The sequence below is a fragment of the Calonectris borealis genome, chromosome 3 (assembly GCF_964195595.1).
Source record: "Calonectris borealis chromosome 3, bCalBor7.hap1.2, whole genome shotgun sequence".
Lineage (NCBI taxonomy): Eukaryota > Metazoa > Chordata > Aves > Procellariiformes > Procellariidae > Calonectris > Calonectris borealis.
In genome coordinates this window covers 123,667,557-123,691,896 of record NC_134314.1, presented here as the reverse complement: position 1 = coordinate 123,691,896, position 24,340 = coordinate 123,667,557, and the positions used below count along the sequence as shown (strand labels likewise).

The following is a 24,340-nucleotide window of genomic DNA, read 5'->3' as shown; positions in this document are numbered from 1 at the left end:
AGTAGCTTGAGATATTCTCAGATTTATTTGAAAGGACTTGTGAATTTCTTTGCCATTTCCGTCCCAAAATAACTTAGGAGAAGTTTGCTGTTAACATTGCGTTATTTAATTTAGTACACTGCATTGTGTAAGTTGTTTACAAAAATTAGTCATTACTTTTTCTGTCCCATGATTGGTTACTTAGACTAGATCTGTAAAGGTCGAATTAGGAACTTTACACAGAAATAAGAAATGTTTCAGCCAATGTTTTAGTAGTCACACATAAAATGGCCGTCTTGTGAACGTTACAGAATAAGCATCACAGGAGAAGAGATCAGACAGCAGGAGGCACATCTTTTGGTATGGGACCAGAGGTTCAGGATGAAAAGAGACAATCAGTAGAGCTGCATAGGCAGCTGCTAAACAAATGAAATCCTGCTTCTTCCAGCACCTTCCTGGTTGCTGCATCATATATTGTTAATTACACTGTAAATACTCTTGCTGCTTCATGCACATTCAGGAAAAATGGATGCAAAGGCATTGTGAACAGGCCTGAATTGAAAGTCAGCCTTATACCACCTGCTCAGGAGTGGAGAATGGGGTCAGGATGTGGACAGCCAGCTGGCACTTTTTGGAGTAGCATTTAGACTGACCCTAGACTTATTTAATAGACTTATTTAATAACACTTTGATAACTGGCACCTCTAGGACCAAGGGAACAGAGCCATGAATTACAGCCACTTGCTTCTCCTTCCTAAGAGTTGGTAAACTGAGGATATCACCCCATATTTCTTATGTAAAAGTACCCTTTAAAGATAGCATTCTTTCTACATTTAGAGCTTATTCTGGAACTCTCTTAACTAGTGCCTGAATACAGTTCAAATCCAGTCCCAATACTGACATTTGTGCATGCTTTTATCCAGTATTTTCTCAGGCAAAACTCCATTGGCTTTGAGAAGGGTTTTGCTTGACCAAGAACATCAGGTTTGACCTTTCAATTGCACAGTGACAATTAATAACAGCTCAAAACAGAGATATTCCTCTTTTTTTTTTTTTAACCACAATACAAAAAATCCAGTCTATTACAGAATGTTTGCTGCCACTGAAGCTCTCTTCTCCCAAAACCAACAGAAATAAACTGTCTTTTTCCAAAGCTGCTTCATCATCCCTTGAAGAACCTCTACAGAGTTCAAGAGTTATTAAATCAGCACCTTTCCGAGTGCCCATGCTTGGATCAAATTAAGCAGCACATTCAGAAGTCTCTGATTCCTATATACGTAAATGCAGCCTAAACCAGCTATACATACAAGTACTTTTGTGGCAGAGTGGGAGTAAGACCTCAGCTCCCATCCAGTCCTCTATCCATTAGTAAATGTTTTTTTCCCCTTTCGACCTTAAGACAAGCAAAGGAGATGATGTGATTTGGAGTCCGGTCTAATTTATCTCCTCTGTAAATCTTGTAAAGTGCTATCTAAACAACTGTTCTATAAAGCAAACCCTTTGACTGATTGGTCCCATGTGTCATAGGGCCAGGTCAGATAGGTATCTCTTCACTTTTTCCAGAATGTGAGAGAGAGGCCAGCATAAATTTCATGTCAAATCTATGTTTACCTAATTAGACTATTAACTACATGTGACAACAAAACCTGCCACTGAAAGGAAGAAGGTGACTTTATACTGTGGAGATCAGGTGAGTAACTGTAAGTTTATGAGCTAGTCCATCATTTCATTCCATTCATTCATCCATTCACAATTTTTTATTTTTTATTTCTGACATTTGAGTCAGAACTCCACTTTCCAAAACAGCCTGAAGCTCCCTCATCTTTCCAACGGCTGGAGAAGAAATACTGAAGTATGCCCAGATCACCCAGCTTAGCCCCGTGTTTGCCTACACAGTTGAACAAGTTGCACTTTACCTTCTCTTTCAGACTTGCCTGCTGTTGAGGCCTGGGTAAAATCTTGGCCCCTTGGAAGACAAAAATTCCTACTAATTTCATCAGAACAAAGGTTTCCTTCCTCATATGTCCTAGCTAAGAAAAGGAAGCCTAGAAAAGCAGCAGTTCCGAGTTGTTTTGGTTTTTTTTTCTTTCTACAGACAGCTAAAACAGCATAAGTATTGTCACTTAGAAGCATTAGAAGTCTTAATTTTGGAGCCTGCCTCTTTTACCAAAAACATTGTCAGGCAGACTGGAAGCTGTAGCCTAACAAGGAACAGTAAATCATGAATTTAGATCAACTAAAGTCATCACTTGTGGCTTTGGAGAAAATAGTTGCCCACATGCTGCTTAGGTCAGTACTAGAGTTGTGCTGCATCGTGAGTTAATTATGGAGTGCAATGCTGCATGGAAGGGCAGATCTCTTCCAGGTTTCTTGCTTTGAGCGTTCTGTTCTGTGTGCATTTCACCAGAAACATTCTCATGTTTTAACATTTCTATGAGTTCTAACACAGAGCTTGTACAAGTGTGACATGCCCCTCCTGGTTTGCCTTGCAGATCAATGGGAATTGCCCGTTCTCCCTCTAGCTTGGTAGTATTTTCTTTAGAGTGTAGAGGAACCTCAGATGAGAACTCTATTCATGCTTGGATCTATTTCCTTGAGATACATGCTACGTTACTCAGAAAGAAAGCTGAACCTATAGACAAAATGCTGTCTAACCCCTCAAGCACTGCTGGTAAAATACCTGATTTTGCTGTGCTTTTTAATGCTATTTACTTGATCTCTCTATTTTATGGTACCACATTTCGGTAGCACCTGAGTACCCCGATGCATAAAATTGACTGAAATTGAAAGCACACACAGTGTCCATAGAAGATGGGTTTCTATCTGCCCTGTCTTTGTGAGTTAAGAGCTCTGCTTTGACATCATTTTTGCCCAAATGCATTGATTTGTGATTTTAAGATCAATTTATTTCATAGCTTTTTGTTGTAATTTAGTATGAGGTAGATTGGGTTTTGGCAGGGTTGAGATGGGACCCTGTCAGTATTGTGTTACTTTACAAAATCTTCCTCTTTGAAAAGTTTGTGAGTGTTTCCCACTGATGGTCAGACCCTTTACTGCCTTCGGAATACCTTGCATGCTCAGATCCTTTTGCCAAATAATAGTTTATTTTTCAGCTCTCTCCACAGTTCCACAGGAATGAAGCTATAATTGTCTTTATTAGCTTCAAAATGAGCCATGTGGGCCCACAACTTAAAACAGAGATGGTTGCTCCCTATTTTGATTAACATCACTTAGAGTAGCTACCAATGAATAGACCACCTCTGTGTGCGTACTTAACTGTGCCAGCACCTAGCATAGAAGAGTTTTAGATATCATATCCTCTAGTTACTTCTGTAGTGACATTGTTAATATTTTTCAAATCTGATAAATTTAATTTGGTAATTTCTATCTCCTTCTGCAATTGTTTTAGACCACGCTGCATTACAACAGCTAGCTGACAGGGGAAGAAAAGGGCTTTTTAGTGCTAACAAGAGTTATAGTGAGGATAGGCTCACTGGACTGATGGAGTTTATAGAAAACATGGAGTGCCTAAAATACTGCCAAATCAAAATGCGGTCTGCAATCTTCTTCTGTACTCTTCTTCTTTCCGTTCCAGACTATGTTCATCTTTATGCTTGCTGTCACACTATCTTTTAATCTTTTACCAGTTCATTGTAAATTTTAGTATCATTATAACAACAGAACTGAATCACGCTAAGGCATACATCTTGACAGGACTGAAAGCTGCAAAACAGGAAGTCTTTAAGATAAGTCCATAGCTCAGAAAGTATCACACAGAGGCCCTAATAACTACTGAGCTGTTGAATTACCAGTTTTGCCAAAAGCAACAGATTTCCTTCTGATCTCAGAGCAACTGTTTCCACACAAATCACATGTGGAGACATTTTATAGGGGTTATGTTATCTATGCCTCTTCTGTTTTCTCCTTGCATAGATTCTTGTATTTTGACACTACTTCTCCTCCCATATAAATGACCCTTGTAAATTAAATTTATAGCTTCACAACTGGGGTCAGATCAGTACAGTTTGTTCTAGTCTGGAATATAGAATAGGAAGGAGTGTTCTTAATGGGTTTAGGACAGAAATTACTGCTTGGGAATGGAAACAGACTCCACCAATCACCAGAACAACAAACTGGGAATTGGGAATCCCTTGTTTCGTCTTGGCTGGCTGTGTGAACAAATCATGAAGTCTTTCTGTGGCTCCAGTTCACCCATCAGTGAAGAGGAAATCTGATCATTCCTGTCTCCTTCAGAGGGAACTGATCTGCATTAAGCACTGACGTATTGACATAGAAATGACTATAAACACATAAATCTAGGTCTCAGTGGTAAATGGTAAAAGTTAAATCAACTCACTGTTCAGGAGAATGACTCCGAGCCCAGCACTTCTATCATACTCTGAGCATGTTAATTCTTATTCTTCCATGCAGTACTTATCAGATACATCTTTGGAGCTGGCAGGCACTTAGCTTTATTACCGTATGCATGGTACGCTTTATCCATTTCCTACAGTGAACACAATGAATGCTGCAGACACCATGGTATTGTTCACTGTCAGAAATGGAAAAACAGTTCTAATAAAAGATTATGGCAACCACTGTACATGTCATGTGCCAGTGTGTAAAGGCTTCAGGAGAATGGACAGTACATTTGTCCAACTCTTCCTGAAAAGGTGATTTGCCAGGCTTTAAATTTCCACCACTTCACCACCTAAAGATGCCTAATTTCATATATTGCTATTGGGTGCATACACTACTCATCACTGGAAATTATAAAACAATCAAATGAAGTATCAGACTGTATAGTCACTATGCAGAGAGAAATGTTGAAATAGAGGGAGTATGAGAAGTCAAGACCTGCTAACAAATTTGGGTGAAGAGCAGAACTCAATAGACAAAAACTGCACAGGCAGTTTTGTCACTGCTAGTGACAAATCATGATTATGGCAGCTTCATAAAAAGCCAAACATGTTTTTTTCCCTGCATCTTTTCCACCCCAGACTATTGCAGCATTTTGGCTGCCATTTTCCTGCTAAAGGAGGCAAAATTTAGTAAGCAGGACACAAGACCAAGAGTCAGCACACTTGGGCTTTACTCTTGGCTATGCCAGTGACCTGCTGTTTGACCTTTTCCATCACCCCGTGGAAACAAATAGCACCTTTGTGTGTCTTTATTTCTGTTCCTACACTTTGCAAGTCCTATGAGCAGAGCTGTCCCTACATGTGCAGGGTGTAATGCGTAACAAATCCCCAGTCTTGGTCAGGGCCTTGACATCCCCAAATACTAAAATAAACCAAATAATTGTTACTAAATGTCAAAAAATGCACTCTCAGAGAAACCAAATAGTTGGCAGAGGAGCCTGTACAGAAGTGTCATTCTTTCCATTTTCACTTCCTCTCTCTCGTTCAACTTTCAACTTTATATGTTAATCCTACAAATATTCATCCAAAAAGTAAGACTGATTCATTGCTCATCTTTCAGGCCTAATACTGGTGCAGTCCTTACTCCGGTAGTCTATCCACTTTCTAAATTAATAGTTGCTTTTTTGAAGACCCCATCATGACCAATGGTTAACAGATCATGCAGTTTACGCTGATAAAGGACAAAAAACAAAAACAAAAACAAAAAAAAACCCCAAACCCATCACAAAACAAAAAAAAAACACCAGCAGCCCAGTACCTTATAGCCTTTTACATGTTATTCTCCTATTTCCCTCTGCTAGGCTTCTTTGGATCTTGTTTTCAATTCCTGGGAATAAAAAATGAAACACTTAAAGCCTGTCTAAATAGAATGGCCAAAATAATAAGGAAGTGATATCACATGACTCACTGGAAAATTAAGTTTCATGAGGGTTACACTGAAAAGCTCAAATCTCTCCCTAGTACATACCCTGCAACATGACAGGACTTCCAGACTGTCTGCGCTGCAGGAAGGTGTTCATCCTGCACTCCACGCCAGGGGCAGTTTGGTGCACATTTGGAGGAAAAATGAAATCTTTGTTGCCATTCTGATTTTTTTCATTAAATCTGATAGAAGTCTAGACATGTTATAAATAACCAGGAGAAAACCAATAGGCCAAATACAGGTAAAACAGTAAAAAGCTGTGTGATGCACGTTGATTATCCATACCCCTCCACAGTTTCATCAGAGTGAATATAAATAATGCATTTATGTATGTTCATGTCTGTAAAATGTAATTAAATAATACAGACTATAATGTATCTAGTAATAAATATTTGTAAGTATATATATTATCCTATTTATGTTTGAAAACTCCAAATAAAAATAACTAGTAAATTTTTCCAAACCTACCAAAAAGCTCGTTTTCTTGAATGTGTAACAATGATATAATCCAAACCTTAACCACAGAGCTAGGTGATCTATTGGGGATCTATTGAAAACTACATCCAAATGAGCAGGCTTGAGTCCTTCTATAGCATAGAGTGTGGGGTAGCAGCACTAGCACCCTGCTTTACAGTCCACTCTTGGTTAAAGCTGCACTAGAAACAAACAGGGCTGAAGGCATCTGAAAATATACTGTTCCTCAGCAATGAGGTCATCTCTTATATTCAATCAGCTAGTAGGTAAATTGTATAACAGGAAAATCCAAGTTGAAATATTCAAACTGCCAAGGATTATGAATTCTTTGTTTTGCTTTGGAAACAAATGCACAGTAGAGACTAGAGTCACAGTGCAAGGAAGACATAACAAAGGCTTTGTTTGTAAGGGGATGGAACCACTGCTCTCTGGTCAGGGATGAGGTTGGCTGATGTGTTTTCCATAATAGTCAATTGACTAATCTCAGCACTCAACCCTGGCCAAATAGTAATCTGCTGAATTTATTACATTTGGGTTTTTAAATTAAAATTACCATCTGTAACTCATGTGTGGTAAACAGCACAGAACATGTGACAAGAGAAAAAAGCACCTCATGCAAAGGTGGGCAAACTCCACTTGGTTTGTGGAGCCCAGAGAACTGTGACACTGCACATTGAACATTTTCTTGCTGAGCAAAAAGCATAACAGCTTAATGAGGTTATTTGTTAAAAACCCTTCTGTTCACCTCAGTAATGGTCTGTGCAGCCCAGGTCTGGAAATGTAGTTGGTTTGACCAAAGTGATACTATCAACTGAACAAAGCCAAATTTCATAGGAAAAATGCCATGGTAGCCAGAAATAATACACATACACACACAGAAGAAAATCCCAGCTTGGGTTTTGGGGTTTTTTGTTTTGTTTTGTTTTTAAGATTTCTGCTCTTACAATCATAAATATTCTTAGGACAACAAAAGCTGATTCAATATTGCAGCTACGCAGTCTGAGGTGGGTGAAATCCCAGGCCACTAAACACAGGGTATTTGGACTTCCGCAGGCCCACTGTGTCACCCAGCATCCCCAGTTGATAAAGCTGCTGGTGGTGATTCTATGGTCTAATTCCTATTATTTCAAGCAAGGCTGAGGGCTTAAACCTTTTTTCTCTTTCATTACAACTCTCATACAAGTGCTCTCTTCAGAAAAGCAGTCTTCTGGAAACAGCAAGTCTATTCATCTCCAGTTGAATAAACCTACAAGGTATGAATGCCAGTTGGTTACCCACTTCATGCTTTCAGTTTGACTCGTGCCAAACCATGTGTTTGACATGATTTCTGCACAGAAATGGAAATGGGTCTGGGCTTAGTGGAAACATGTCTCATTGTACATGCACCCAAAAGTGCAAATTACCTGCAAAATGATACTGGGTAAAACTGGCCTAAAAAATGTTTTGAGAACAAGTCTGTTTCCAGCAATGCTTTTTTTATTAACCTTCTTCTGGGCAAGTGTCTGCAAATCCTATGGGTGAATATTTGGATTTGTTTTCTAATAGGTTATCATACAACAAGTGATCCTATTTTACTGATCCCAGGAAGTCGTAAGAGTCTTAGGAACTACCCAGATAGGGTCTTCTACCCCTCCCATGAGAACATTGCTTCCAGTTCATATTTCTTAGTACGAATAAAAAGAGAGTGGGACCCCAGACATGCTAGGTGTCCATGCTTACAGTTCCCTGTGTAAAAATGAGGCACTGACTAAGAACTGGGTCACAAAGTCTCCTCATACAGTCAAAGGAGATGGGCATATTCAAATGACAACTCATTCCAGCCATGGGATGGGATGGCACGGCATGGCATGGCTCTGTAGGTGCTCATCTCTCTTTGCTCTCTAGAGAGTAGAGGAAGAGAGTAACTTAGACAAAAAGGTTAACTTTTTTAGTTTTTTAGGGTTTTAGTGATGACTAGTGCTAGATAAGAAAAATCCCATGTTTAAGGCTAACAAAAAAGACTTCCTATCCTCATTTTGCAAATGAGAGCAAGTGAGGCTAAGAAAATGGTTAGAGTCACTTGCTCAATGTCACATAAAAGGTTTGCAGAAAAGCTAGGAGTTAAAAATCAAATTTTTTTAGTTCAACCCTTCCTTCCTCATGGGGAAGTAGGCAGGATAAAGGTTCCCACTGCTTTCCAATAAACAGCAGTGAAAGTACATAATTGACTTATTTCACACTTTGTGCTTCCTGTCCATTTCTCTGTGAAAAGAACACTGTCCTTGTTGTTTTCTTTCTTCCTGACCTAAGTCAAAGACATAGAAACTTAGGCCACTTTTCCTGCCTCCTTGGCATTTATTCCTAGAGACATTGTTTATGTTGTTAATTTCACTATGGCCTGATTCTTCAACTGAGATCGCAACCAACTTGAATGAATTCAGTATAAGGTCTTAGACATAACTGTTTCAATGCAAAAAGACAACAGAAATCGTATCAGCATTTCCAGGGAAGGTGGTGGTTAAGGTTTTTTCCAAGCCTGTAATGTGAACATAATCTTTCACACAAGATTTCAGTTTCATTGACTCCCACTTCACAAATTAGAGATCTGATAGATCTTTGTTCTTTTCAGATCTAGGACTAACAGAAATAGAAATAATTTTTAAAAATCATGCTGCTGCTATCTGTTCAGAGGCATTAGCACAAAAAGAGCAGGAGGAGGACCTTTGCAGAAAAGTCTCTGACAAGCATTTGGTTCACTATCTGGAGACGATGAGCCAAGTTATTTTTAATGGTGAATTATTACAAATAAAATAGCACCTGAAACTGACCATTTGGCAAACAGAGCATCATTAACACGAGAGCTCATTAAGTTACTGAAATGGTGTTGAAACCACCAGTTACTGATAACAAAAGCTAAGCAGAAAAGAACACATTTCTCAATTTTTTCAAAAACCTACCTACTTGCTTAGGTGGGCCATCCAAAGACTGTTAGAAGCAAGATCTGAATTTCTACTTCAAGAGGTCAATCCACGACATCCCAGGCTTCCATTCTCACACTAAAGAACACGCAGACTGGAAGACCCTCGAGGCTTATGACAACAGCCGTGAACGCTGCAGCCGATTCAGAGGCACCCTGGTGAAAAGAGCATTGCACAAACATCAGAATCACTGCAGGCTGCTACATTTGACATTCACACTGGCAGGAAAAGCCTGCAAGTTTAGATGCGACTCCTCTGTATGATGAAGTGGCCTACATCAATACCAAGTCTAGTTTTGATTCTGTCCTTTAGGACTCAAAAGCCATTTAAAAATAAAATAAATTCAGCCATTTAAATGTCAGTGAGATATTTTTTCTGTTTAAAAGGAACTATTTATCCAAGAATGACAAATCCATGCTAAAGCCTAAACCCAAAAATGATTAAAATATTTTAAATTACATTTTTAAAATAGTATGAAGAGATACATGTATTTATTGTCAAACTCATATAGAAAGTTAAAGCACTGAGTAGATCGATATCACTGTAACCAACACTTACTGAACTGATAGCTAGCTTCTGATAGCAGGACCTCTTCCATAAAAAACAGAAGAAATATTGTCCTAGTTCTTGTCCATTTAATCAGTTCTCTAAAATGACCAGTTCATTGAGAATTGGTAAAGAGATTGGGATTTGAAAAAGAAGGAAAGTCTCTTTTCCTCTTATAATCCATGCATGAACAGGAAAGCCTGGTTTCCTCTTAGGTATAAACAAAAGATAGTTAAGAGAGGATGATGCCTAATAATTCTGAAATGTTGAAGAACATGATAACCAGAAGCTGACCTTTTAATTTCTTTACTTTTGTGTTTAACAGGTTAGTTTTACATGCAAAATATCTTCAGATAATTTTTTTTTTCCTATATAATCAGGAACATTAAGATATTTTAAACAGCTAACAAAACATTTTGGTGGTCTTTTTGTGCATTATAGTTTAATTCCAAATTTTATCTAAATACAGTCCAGGATGATGAACAAGCAAATAATTAGTAGGTAGCTAGTAGAATGAAATACATTGTTCATCATTTTCTAGCATAATTCAAATTCTAGCAAATTTTGATAGTTAAGAGTCCTAATGTTTTGTTACCTAATTTCTTAAAATACACAGATAGGGATAATAGTATAGCAAAAAAGGTCAGGACCAAAGAAAAAATTTAGTAGAAATATACCAGTGAACATAAAATTTCCAAAGATTTTAAAGTAGATATAAAACAAGGTTGAAGTGGATTATTCAATAGGTTGTTCATATCAGAACCTCATCACTGATCATATTTAAAAACAGAAAGAATATCTTTGCCACCCACTGCTTTTCCAGCAAGCAGCATGGACTCTCAAGTGCACAGCAGCATTTTTCTGCCTTCTCAACTGCCCAGAGGTAGAGAAGCACATGCAGGTTCCCAAAAAAGAACCATGTGGAGAAAATACAGTTCGAGAGGCACCTCAGCAGCGGGCTCCTGGTCTACACATGTCTTTTTCTCACTCCATCTCTGGCATTGTTTGATTACGTGTACTTCAGCCAGTTCTCCTTCCCCTCTCATAAACCTGAAGATTCTCCCTTCTCTATCACATTGTTTCTAACATCTCCCCTGCAGCAATCACTCCCAATCTCAAGGAACTCTCAGTGGAAGTCAGAGGAAGGTTTTTATAGCCTCTGCCAAGATTTCACATTATTTTGCATGAAGAGTATGTGCCCTGCTGCCCATAATGCTCGCTACCGTGCAGTGGTGTGGACTCATCTTAAAAGACATAACTAAGAGCAGAGTGCCGCACAGAGTTTAGGGAGAGGGAACACGGCAGCTGGGCTGTTATTTGTATTTAGCTGCTAGAAGGCTATGTGGAGCAGAGTGAGTTACAAAGATTGACATTTATATTTTTAAGTTGACATTAACATAATGGAAATGGTGTGTAACTCCCATCTCCCCAGCCATCAAGGGTCTGTCAGCCTTAGTCAGTGTCCCAACGCCCTCTCACTCATCCTCCTTAAAGTAAATGAGTCGTTATGCATCTGACGTGTCTTCCAGAGGCAGGCCCAGCAGGGTCCTCCTTCCCTCTAACTTGCTGTCGTCCAGAGTTTTGTGTTTTAGTAACTTGAAACATCCTGTAAAATCTATCAGGATTAGTTTCCAGTGTAGAAGCAGTTGTACTTGATCCAAGCTAATCAAATGTTCTTCAGATACTAAGCCCCAGGGTTTAAGTGAGCACACCCAACATATTAAGCAAAAATGACCTTCTTAGTGTGGCTACTATACCCTCCTTTTTGACCCCTTTTGACACAATTTTGGCTGAGATAAGACAGAGAGTTAAAGCCATTGTGAATGGACCAAAAATAATATAGTAAGTGTGCCACCAGATGCCACCATAATGTCATATCCTATGACAAAAAAAGCTGGTTTTAGATGGAACTGGACATTTTTTACATACTAGTAAAACAGGCTTTTTAATAGACAACATTTTGTTTTCAAACTCATATTTCAGTGTTTCCCAATGGAATTAGTAACCAAATAAAGGATTTTAGGAGCTCATATTATAATCAAACACAAATCTGAACTTACAAGTCATGTATAACCTGGCAGTCAAGAGGTTATGGTGACTAAGAAAGTAGACCACAGAAAACCAAAGAACAGGAAACTTTCAGTCTAGTGTTGATGGAAAAGCTTTGGATTAGATGGATGCAGTACTGAATAACTTATTTCAAAGCAAACAGCTCTAACAGAAGTTTCTGACCCTTTTATAGAGGAAACACTGAAGATGTATGATGTAAGAATTCAGAAGTGCACGTTAAGCTGCAAAGTCTTATTTTGAGTTATATACAGCAGGATCTGTGTTTACACAGCTATACAGAGTGACTTCCCCTTCTTCCATTCAGCTCCATCGACTGACTGACTTCCTTAATTTCAAAAACCAGTATTTATTATTCCATGAAAGTTGGTTTAATGCTGAGCTTGTCTATATGCCCAGACAATTTAATGGAATTTCTGGAAAGCCCTGGATGTACAATACTTAAACGATTCAGTTCAGTCCTCTATCAAAATCACTCTTTCTGTTCAGCCACAGAAAGAACTTCTTTTTCCACCAGTGACAATTCCAGAGACATCCAGATGCTGACAATTTAAAAAATGGCAAAGTATTTCAGTAGAATTAAAATCAATCCAATCCAACATTTCCCCATTCTTCGGGAGGGGCCTTAAAATTGGAACATCACACATAAGCATGAGCTTCTATCGCTGACAGATATTAAGGGGCAATAAATGAAATGGCTTAGAAATGTATGTTCCCAAAGCCGTTCTAGGACTGTACGAGGTTGTGTTGCCTTAGCTTCAGTATTGTCTTGGATTCAGGCATATAGGAGGTTAATTTTAATTATGCCCAATAAAATGCAACACAACTTGTCAATGAAGAACTTAGAGTAAAAGGAGGCTAGGCTAATAAGAGGAGCTGATTTCCTTGAGTGAACTTAGGCTTGATTAAATTTCTGAAAATATAATGTAACACTAATAATAAATTTAAACTTTGACCGAGGGTAGCTCTTTAATTTCCATTGGAATAAAAGCAAACAGATGTCTCTGGAGTAAAATGAACAAAACAAAAAATACTTTAAAATTGGACAAAAAGTCCAAATCTCACTAGGGAAGCTGTACATGCAGTTTCCATTCATATTAATTGTAAGCATTTGTCTAAGAAAACATGTGTGATCGGTTGCTACAGCTTAGCTGATGACTGGCAACTTGATGACGTGCTTGAGGCCAAAATCTATCTAGAGGCAGCCGCTTGTGCTGGCTTGCAGAGCTGCCTGATGTTTGAAAGGACGTTAATTTCAATTAATATTGAGGATGTTCAGGTTAAAGAACAACTATTAAAAATGAAAGCCGATAAAACTCAAGATACATTCATTTCAGGGAGGAAAGTCCTCCCCAGCCTTCCTATTTTGGGTAAACTGCTCTGATTACTGGTACACTTTCACTGGTAAGGCTTCTCATGACAATGATGTAAGGATCCTGGGTCTGGTCTCTCCATAAGGTAGAAACGAGATACTTGAATTCAAAGAATATAGCCCTATCTAAATCCAGACAAATATAAAAAAGAAATATTTCAGTCACTCCCAGAAAGTCCAGACTAACACATATTAACAAATTTGGGGACCAGGGGAAGGCGAAAAAGAGTGACACAATGCCTTGACTGAGTTAATATTACTGTTTAACTTTCACACTCGTAACAAAACTCAGCCAAAAAGCTCAAACCACTAAATGGCCAGATTCTCTTCTGGTGTGAATCAGTATAGCTCAAACATATGTACTGACTGTATGCTTTTTAAAACAACAACTCAGGTACAAGGCATTTGAGATCTGATTCCTTATTCCAGGCAGTTATTAGATCCATATTACCAGATACTTACAATAATATTTTTTTTATTTTAAAAATATCACAAGATTTTGGCCCAAGTGAAAAAAGGAAAAAAAACTTTTTTTATTTTAAAACCTCCATGCTATTTTCCTGGTCCTAACTTTGTGGTTTTATGACATAACATTTATTCCTAGATATCAGATGTTAAGAAATATCAGATCATATTACGAGGCAAATTAACTTTATTTTCTTCCCAGATCTAGATCACAAAACCTGGTCCACAATTACTAAAGCTAATATCCCGTTCTATCATAAAGGTCAGTATTTGCTGATTCCACTGATTTTTGCCATACTCAGCCTACAAAGCTTGCTTTAAAATCTCTGAGAAAATATACCGTCTGTTTGGAAACATGCAGAAATAGCATACTTGGACAGCACTTCTCTGAAGCTAATTTACAGGTTAATTTAAACATTCTGGACTTGTTCTCACTTAAAATCCTTCCCCATTAGAGCACAGCAATAGTGCATGAGGCCTTGGGGTGGGAGAGACAGTGGGATCGACACCATGGTACACTATGGTGCAACTGAGCTGCTGGGAGCAACACGGGGTTATTGTTCCGAGGAGGGAAAGTTTAGTGCAGAAAGGGAATGGAGGGCAGCCTGGAACAGAGATCGGTGTCAAGGGGGAATCCTGCTGCGAGGAATTTACTGAGCCCAGAAACTGTCTCTGTTTTTATTACTATTTATAATTATAAATAAATGACAGTAATTTTTAAAACTTTCCTTTCACAGCAAAATCCCAAGGTCATGGGAATCACCAACGCCACAAATAGATGATTGAGACAAAAATATGAAAACCTACAGCTGCACAGGGTCTGTCAGCTACGGGCTCCCATTCCTTCTCCCCTGTCCACCTCCACCCAATGCTCCTCATCTCCACTGGATGGACTCACTGTGCACTGTCAGGTGAGCACTACCTCAATACTAAGCTCACGCAGCACTGGCAAATTTAAGAGTAAATCCAGGTTCACAACACACCAGGACACCACTCTTGTTGCTTCCCTGTGAGATCCTTTTGGGTTAATTCAGGCATTCATTTGACCTCTGCTCTCTCTGTTGGTGGAAATATAATCGTGCTTGCCATGAGGCCCTTTGTCGTCAGTAGGGGCTGGGATTAGAGCCCAGTACAGATAGCACATCCTGAGTAACAGCCGTGCCTGGAAGAGCACTTTAGCTGTGACCCTAGCAGTTTCAGGAGAAAAAGTGAGGAGGCCAGGAGAAAAAGACACATCTGCTTTGAGTGATGGCAAGGAAAGCACATAAGGAGAAAACAGCCATGATTATGGCAGTCAGGCTTCCCTCTGATGGACTGGCTTCTTCCCTGTCCCTCACCTTCCAATCTTCTTTTCCTGCAGATCACAATCGTTTAAGATCTTCACCTCTTCTATCATTTGTACTCCAACACTTCCCCAGACAGCCAGACCAACCTGAGCAAAGATTTTCCTGCCATGTACTGCTTGCTAGTATCTTACATTACTTTCACATCCACTGGAGTTCACCTTCCTCTTTCTCTGCTGAAGGAAGATTCAGCTGCCACTCAAACTACCCAGCTCCTATAAGCTTTGAAGAGCTGTGTCTTTATCAGTACTCAAATGTAAAAAATTATTCTGCTGGAAATTTGGGAACCATTTAAATTTGAGTGAGAGTGAAAGCCCACGAACTACCTTCAAATCATCACCAGTAGAGCATGCAGAAACTCATATAACTTTGCTATGAATCAGTTTCATTCTCTGCAAAAAAACACTAGCACTTTTTTTACTGCAGGTCCTAGCAATCATAGCTGTTAGATCACATAGCTCAATATAATGCCTCACATTACAGGGGTATTATAGATAACAGTAAATTTGTTACTGAAAACAAGGTGTTTTGTGGCTGCTCCTGCACAACGCAAAGAGTCTTGGAATGAAAATTACTTGTCTTAAAAGTAACTTGAAGTTGGACAGCTTGCAATGAACACAGCCATATGCCAATCCACGGACATTCTGCCTGCATGAGACTTATTGGAATAGCTTCACTGTCACTAGGGAAGCTCAGACACAGTTTCTTTTGAATGTGTGGAGCTGGTAGGAAATGTTTCCATCTAAAGCCATCTGTATGTCCATCTGAACAGTTCCCTCCAAGTAGAGGCTGTTTTCCACAGCAAACTGCAAATTTTTATCAGAAGAGCTAAAATCCACCTAGGAAAAAGATCTTCAGCTTTTCAAAAAGACAAAAGTTCCCTAGAAAAATAAAATGTTTCCAACATCAGCACCAGGTACAAATTGCCTGGAAGCCCAAGGCTAATTGGGCCACTGTTTCCCTCTGTGGTCATTCCCTGGGTGTCTCTCTGTAGCACTAATCCCCAGCTGAGCCTGCAGCTAAGAAATCATAACATAACACCCCCCATGAGTAAGCATTATAGTTCAGTGAAAACTTTCCTCAGCATTTGTTCCTTTGTACATGACTAATCAGGATATAACTCAAGGTATTTTTCCTACCCTCTCTTTTTAAAATACAGGCGGTACAGACAGTTACATTATAGTGGAAACATTACTCCAGCACTACCCTTACCAGCAAAGACACACACGCTCCTTTCCTCCTACCTATCCTGAACGTAACAGCTTACTAGCAGGCGCCACTGATTATTTAGCGCTTACAGAAGATCTGCTTCCAGCTATGATTGACAAAAGTATCATCGCAACCACCATTTCCTAATTTTGTATTACCTTCTTTCATGCTCTGTTTTCCTGGTCTGCCTTTCAAACGAGCCTTGCTTCCACGTGCACCATGACACCGGTTTTCATGTCCCAGTAAATCAGAGCATCCCCTTTTAACCCCCACTACCTGGGATGGCAAAACCCCCAAGATTAGTAACTTGTCACTCCTCTTTCCTAAAAGCGAGCCACATAATACTCGCCTGCAATGTTTCACTGATACTATTGCTTCTTATCTGGCTGTCTGAAAGTAGGAAAAAAATATTTCATCTATTTTTATAAGTATTTTCATCTGCACAACTAGTGCATTTCATTTTGTTTATAAAATACAGGGAGAAATGTACCAGGTTTATTTGCACTTATCAGCAAATATTTCTCTGCAGGCAATTTCAAGGAAGTCAAGTTGACAGCTAACTCTAAGAAAGAATAGAACAATATTAGCCCAGGTATTTCTTTATGTTACTACAGAACAATGCAAATGAGGCGGAGAGAGATTAAGGATCAGCTTTTCAAAATTGTTTAAGCACAGATGGGCACTTAATAGGGTTTTCAAAGGTCCCTACAGAGGTTAAGGATCTAACTCCCTTTGATAACACAAACGTTTAGGACATCTAGATTTCTGCTGAAACACCAGTGAGGCCATGAAAGCATTCAGAAAGACATATACCTTTTCCTGAAACTGCTTAATATAACACTACATAATCCCATGCAATGATTTAATATAGTAAAAAAAATAAGGTAGATGCCATTTCTACAGAAAGAAGAAACACATATCTACTGTATTCTTGACAGGCAATGAGGCTCAAACCCTTTCACTGAAAAGGTGTACTGTGATCTTTCTAACACAACTAAGAGCCTACGTAGGTTGTAACTGGAGATACAGAAGGTGCTATTTGCTGTAAAACTGTGCTGCAGAATCAGAGTTTATGATAATGTTTTTTTGTTTCTGTGGCTACAATAAAGCAGATTTTAAATGCGAACTGAGCTCAGAAAAGTTTTTCATTCTGTCAGAACTCCAAATTTTGCTGTTTAATTCCATGTTCTAGGTCCAGTTGTAGCCAAAGAAAAACAATGGTGTATCTTACTGTCTGTGGGAACACGTACAGAGGAGTGAGCTATCTGTATTTTTCTATATGTTATGTGCTTACTTCAGAAATACCATTCTCTCCATTTTACAATTATAATCTCTGAGATTTTCCCATCTGTCCCTTAAAGCAGACTTTGGAAAAGAAAACCCTTGACTGTGCCATCTGCAATGGATATGCCATCTCATGTCTAACCGACTGTTGCAGCAGCCATACAGCTATGCTTGGGCCAGGTGGCAAACACCACGTAAATGCTCTGTCTTCAAACATCTCTCAGTCTATCCAGGGAGCCTTTTGCTCACACCAGATACAATTCTGGGCACAGAAAGGACTTGGCTGAGGGAGGGAAAGAGAAATAGTATGGGATTTCCAGTTCCTTTTTCAGTCACTAAGAAAATATCCTTTGAAATAACAATCTTTAAGGTGAAAAAAACATTTTTACTGCTCCAAGATGTGATTTTTACTTTTGTTTTTTTTAAAGCAGAACAAGAGTCATACATGGTTTGGTCATTTGTGAGCGCTGGCAGGTTTCAGAGAGGTTCAAAACTGTGGGATATACAGTTTTATTCCTGCATCTGCAGACTTGCTGCAGGGAGACCTCCGAGAGCTTAAGGGACCTCTCCCCTGCCTCTCTCCAGGGTCGGAGCATTGGAGCACCAGGGGACTTTGAATGGCAGCACCATCAAGACTGGCCCTTTTCAGCCCGAAGGCGCAGCTTGGAGGTACAATTAAATCCAGTTCTCACTTCCTAGACACACAAAGCCCAGCCATGTCACAACTGAACAGCCAGAATAATATCTATCCTTCCCTTATCCTTCTGGCAGGCAAATCAATCCCCAAATCAGTAGCAAACAGCAAGTTGCAGAGGCAGCATCAAATCCAACGAATTCAAGTTCAAACATGTAAGTCATAGGTAACTAGACGGGCCATACTGTTCACATACCTGCTCAGAGACAGGAAAGGTAAAGCTCTGCTAATGTACCCCACTGAGATCCTGTCTCCAAGTTCACCCATGCCCTTTCAGGTAACTCTTTTGCTCGCTCAATTACGTTTCCGCCTGAACATCAGCACGGAGAATTGCCTATTTACCCATCCTTATTTTTACATGAGGCATGATGGGACCCTGATATCTGCTGGGGTTTCTTGCTTCTGTTGCAATACAACACTTAACAGCTTTCATTTTTAAAGGATGTCATTTTTTTTCACTTGAAGTGATCCTCAGGCTAATTTCCCATTCACTACAGAGAACAGAAGACCTTCCTGAACAAGTCCCAAAGTCTTAGTAGTGACCTTGGTTTTTTTCATGTCAGCCAAGAAATAACCCATCCCTGTTACCACACAAGGGCACTTGTTTAATGTTGACGGAGAAGGAAGCGTACCACCTACTGAGTCACCAATGCCACATCCTAAACACCTGGCTTTTGCCTTGCTGGGCTTCCATTTAAGCATGAATCTACCCTGAGTGGAACTGTAGAAAAAGTCTATAATAAAACCTCAAACCACACAACACTTTTCTGGATGGAAGGTATATTGTGATCTCCTCAAGTTCACGGACTTCCAGAAGAAAACTGAAATCCTTTCCAAAGCAGACCCATCTGCTTTGCTTTTGTCCAATTCCAGGGATAACAACTGTGTATGTCATGTCCCAAAGCAAGGTATAAAATTAAGTTTCCTTGAAGTCAGAAATAAAATCACAGCTACATTTTTTTTTTTAAAATGACTGCACAAAATTATGGCCAAATCTGCCAAGGTTTTAGATGCCTAATCTCCCACTTACCTTAACTACCTTTGTGAAAGTTCATCCAAGTTCTTATCCTTCTCACAAGACTTCTGTACAAAAAATACAGATTTCTTAAAGTCAAACTAAAAACATTTCTTACAAATGAAATGCTTGCCTGTTAGGCAATGAATCATTTGTCATCCACAGTACATCCCATAGTTGACAAACAAAGCAGTACTTGCCACCCTATTGCAAAACACAGTACAACATATTTTGGGAAATGATTCTTCATTAAAAAAACATCGTCTAGGGCAGTACAATGCAACAGGAGTTAGATGAATGTGCTACATCCTATGACTGGCTCTGAGGTAAGCATGAAAACAGTCACAAACCATTTTGGGGGCAGGAGGAAGCACACTCTTTTCTATGGGACATCAGCTCACAGATGGGCTCGCTCACCTTTGGTTTGTCCTGAGTCAGACCGCAATCCCTGTAACCCCCACGCTGCGGAGCTCAGCCTCTTGGCAGCTCTCCCACAGGCAGGATGATCCAGCCAACACCCTTCGAAGGCACTTTCTGCAACGTGCTGCCACAAGGCAGCGCGTGGTTTCCACAACAAAATGAATGTTTATCTACCTAAAGCTTCGCTTCCTTCCATATCTGTTACCTGAAGAAATGAAACAACTTGTGCTCAAGCTCAGAGACCAAAACCATAAATGCATGGTTTGAAGGGAGGAAGAGGTAAGCTAGGGAAGAGAGTAACAACAAGAAGGGACATTTCTGTAATTCACATCCTTTTTAAGTCCAAATTTCGTGCCTCTTTTAAACTAATGTTTGCAATGTGTTATTTTGAAAAGCCTTATGTGTTGCGGGAAGTATCTGCAACAGCTATCCTGTTTCATATATAAAGTATCAGGAGCATCACCCAGATTAGCACATCATTGCACACAAAGGAGAGAAACCAAGAGCATGGAGACAGTTCCAAGAGCAAGACCACCTCAGTACATACCGCCAATAAAATTGCTAACAATGCTTCAGTGAGATGTCCCAGTACAGACTGGAAGAAGGGAAACCACTCCTGAACAAGAATATGGACTTAAGCCATAAATGACAGCAACAGTGCATTTTCTTTTCTCAGTGCATATCCTTTTTCAATGGATAGCACTATACTTAAGTAGTAATAGGCCTCTGCCTCAGCGGGACTACAGCATCGCTCTTCTCAGGAAGTACCCAGCAAAACACAGCAGGCAATTGCTCACCAGGAGAAACAGCACTGGCAGAATATCCTAACAGAACAAGTCAGCTTAATCAAGACTTTGCTCATGTGCAGAACAGGAAGATAAGATTCCCCTAGTAGCATAAGAATTCTCTATATTGGTATTTCCCAGAGGAAAATGCATCAAAAATTAAGTCATCATAGTAACTTTTTGTTTGGTTGGTTTGCTTCTTTTTTCTTTTTTTTTTTTAATAATTTCAACATAAAGGTAAAAAAGCCCAACACCCCCCCGTTTCTGGTGTTTTTTTTTTTTTCATTTTGTTGAAATAAACTTCAGTTTTCTAGGAGACTTACTGAGTTTCCCATAACTGTCCAATTTTCTCATAGAATGATTATTTTTATTGTCACTCAGACTCGGCCTAAAGCCATATTCTGAAATCTAAAAATGCCAAGTTAAACAAATTATTTGTCCTTTGCACAGAGCTCAGCTTCTCCAGACCCTGCACATGAGGAGCCCCTACAAGGAAGCATCCTTTCACAGTCTGATTCCTAGCTCCTCAAACCTCTTGGAGTAGAGACATGGACAGGCACATCAGAAAAGGGCAGAAAAAACACCTCACAGCCATCTTATCCTGCAAAAGGAACACCAGCATCATTCCCACACAGAGATTAAATCCAAATCTGCACCGTACAACAAATCCAAGAATGACAGAGGAGTGTCTGGCGAGGAGGAAAAGATGAGATTACTTCACGGGTTTTGCCTGAGCCATAGCAGGAGCCTCCAATAAGGTTGCAGGCCCTGATACCATGAGGCTGCTTCACCACCACAGCACCCTCTTGCTTTCTTGCATGAAACCCACCTTCCACCTGCTAAATCAAAACACAAAGACTACAGCAGAGACCTCTAAATTTAGGAATAAGCCCCTAAAACAGTTCCAGTTTCTCTAGGTTATGGACTAACTTCCAACTCCAGTGGCTTTGGATGCAAAGCCAGAGCAACCTGGCTTCAGGGGAACTACTTCACGTTTCAACTCCATGCCTCTCACACTGAATTCAAGTTGTGGGGAAGAGGCTATCAAATCAGCACTCTTGCTTAACATTTTGAGTCACATATTACGTTAGTCACAAGACACAGTAATTGTCTTTCCATCTCTTTTCCCTCACCGAGATGAATAACTCCTCTTAGGGGGGCAGGTTTTCCTAGGTGCTCTTGGTCGGAAACAAATGGGTCACCTTCCAAAAAGGCTACCAAGCAGACAAAAAAAAAAATATCCCAGAAACCTACACACACACTCCTCACAATTAGCAAATAATCCTGCAGCGAAAAGAAAAGTTGCATATTGCTATTTACTTTTGAAAGGGATGTAGGTGGTCTCGCTCCTGGGGGCTGCGACCGCAGTCTGCAGAGCATCAGTGTACAAACCGCTGGGTACAGCTGATGGGCCAGACGTTCCCCCGGTGCAAATCCCTCCATCTCCAGCAAGGCCCCTCCACTCCATGCCAGGTTCCTCCACTTGCTCCCCTGCTGTCCGGTAAATCATGCACAAGTTATCCTTCTTGTCCCAGTTGATTTTTTTTTAATTTTTTTTTTTTTTAATAAAAGAAACTGAGGGCCTTCTCACGTGCAACCTCCGCACCAAAATAACCTCCACGTTTTGGATTTCAGCAATGAAGACAGGGAGCAGCCGGGCTTCGCCTCTGTCCTCAGCTCACTCTGGTGCAGTTCGGTGCCAGAGGGATCAGGGAAGAGGCTCCGCACTCCAAGCGTTGTTGCTCTTCCCTTCCACTGCTGCGATATTAAACCATCCAAAAAAACAAGGGGGAAAAAAGTTCAATTTACACAGAATGCCCCAAGCGCCCATAAGCAGGACATGCCAGTACTCCCGGCACATCCCTTGCTTTTCAAATCATTTTTCAACTTTACAGCTCGGTGGTATAACAAAAACAGCTGCGCAGCGTTGTCGGGTCCCTCCCTGAGCATATTTCTGCCTGTCCTCGCTGCTGCTGCCTGCCGGTTAGCAGCTCCCCGGCCCCTTCTCCTCGTGGCATGTCTTCGGTTCGCAGGGCACCAGGTGCTGTCTGGCAGGCAGGGACAATCTCACAAATAAACAGCAAACATTTTGAGAACTTTCCTTTTTCCACAGGGGAGGGGAAAAATAACGCATTGCATCCACGCCGGTTCTGGTTTACACCGCCATGTTTTGCAGAGCCCCCCCCCGGCACATATACATGCCCTGCTTGCTCATGGTGCGTTGTGTGTGTTTCTGCCCCTCTCTCCAAACTCCCCCTGTACCTCTGCTGCCCTTTTTTGGGGGGGTTTCCTCACTATTTTCACCATACAGGCTGGAGGCGGGTGGTGGAGGCAGCAGTTGGGTGTCCCCCACTGCCCTGAGAGGGAAGCGCCAGAAGTTTCCGGGAGCTCTGGGCTGGGCTGGCAGCAAGGCTGCAGCGCTGGGCACAAATTCACCGTTTCTTGGGTTTTTTTGAGGTATTTTTAAAATTTTTGAGGAAAAACAGGCCTTTCCCTGTCCCCCAAGCACCTCCACTCCAAGCTGTGGGCACAAACCCAACACCAACGAAAGCACCAGGGAGGGAGTGAGCTATGGCCACCCTCTCTGAGGGGCGCCCGCCAAACTGAGACCTGCGCTGCCGGGGAAACCCCTCACCGTGAGGGAGGCTGACCTGGGCAAAGTGCCAGGGGATCATGGCTGCCTTGCCGCCCTCACAGCCCTCACCAACCACCCCTGAGGAGAGGCACGCACCTTCCCCTCACCCAACCGCCCTCGGCACTCTCATGGCCGCCCCATTTCGCTGCTGCGTGAGGAAAGATCAATCAGAACGACCCCTCCCCGTCAGAAACTGCCTCGCATGTTTGGAAATAACAAAGAGTGGGACGTCTGTCTTCCGGGGCGGGAGACGGAGCTGCACCGTCTGCATTTGCAATTGCATAAGGCTGCCGGGGGCGGGAAGGGGGGCGGTTTGCCTCAGGGGCTGGGGGTGGTCAGAGGCAGCCCCTAGTACATCTGTCCTAAGTTTTCCCTGTCCAGGGAAATAAATACTTGATGTATTGCAGCACCATCTGCTGGTTTCTGTAAATTGGACACATGGGCATCTCCCCACAGGGCGGGAAGGAGCAGAAGGGCTTTGCGCGTGGTTTTCGTGGGGTGCAAAGCCCCTGTGGTTTCCTGCACGTGGGCATTTCCTGAAGATTTTCCTCCTTGTAAAGGAATTAAGGTACCTCTAAATAAGCAGTCTGAGAAAAGCCACCTCCCGGAGAAACAACAGACAAATTAGTGCCGACTTTAGGGATTTCTCTGAAGAAGTACAGCAGGCAAAATCTAGGCTTTTCCCTATTCCTCTAAAGCAGAGGTCAATTTTGCAGAGGCCTTGGGGAGCGATTTTCTGAAGTGATCGACTGATTCTGGGCACTTCTATTTTTCCTATATATCTAACTCAGGCTGCCTGCCTTTAAAGGCGCTTGCATTTCATGGAGTCCCGAGCTGCTGCTTTCTGACCCTGTGGTCCTGTGAAGGGGGCTCAGCCTGGCCACCCGCAGCCGACCGTCGCTTCAGTCAGCCCTAGCTGACTTTCAGCAGTTACTTACTTCAGCCGGTTTCCTTCCAGGGCTTGATTCATCCCAACAGTGAAGTCATGTTCGTGCACTTTATTGAAAGTTGCTCCTTGCTGTTAATTTACAGCCTGGTGAAGGCAAAAGGAAGAGATTTGGATTTCCCCCCCCACCTCAATAAGTGACTTGAGATAATACAAATATGAAGAAATACATTACTTCGAAATTTTGTTATATAGAGGAAGGACACTCGCCTCCTTTTCTTCCTTAAAATTCAAGTGCAATACTAACTAAACCAGTAACACTGGGGACTGCCAATACACACAGGAATTATTGGGGAACTACTGTC

At 40.9% G+C, this 24,340-nt stretch overlaps 1 long non-coding RNA gene across 1 annotated transcript; it reads right to left on the bottom strand.

Moving 5' to 3' along the window:
* Positions 1–5,081: 5,081 nt before the first annotated feature.
* On the bottom strand, positions 5,082–22,606 carry LOC142081478 (uncharacterized). Its single transcript, XR_012673344.1, has 3 exons — positions 21,775–22,606; positions 9,234–9,409; positions 5,082–5,727 (listed from the first exon to the last, which is right to left on the bottom strand). It is a non-coding gene; the product is annotated as an uncharacterized LOC142081478 (long non-coding RNA).
* Between the last annotated feature and the right edge of the window lie 1,734 nt (positions 22,607–24,340).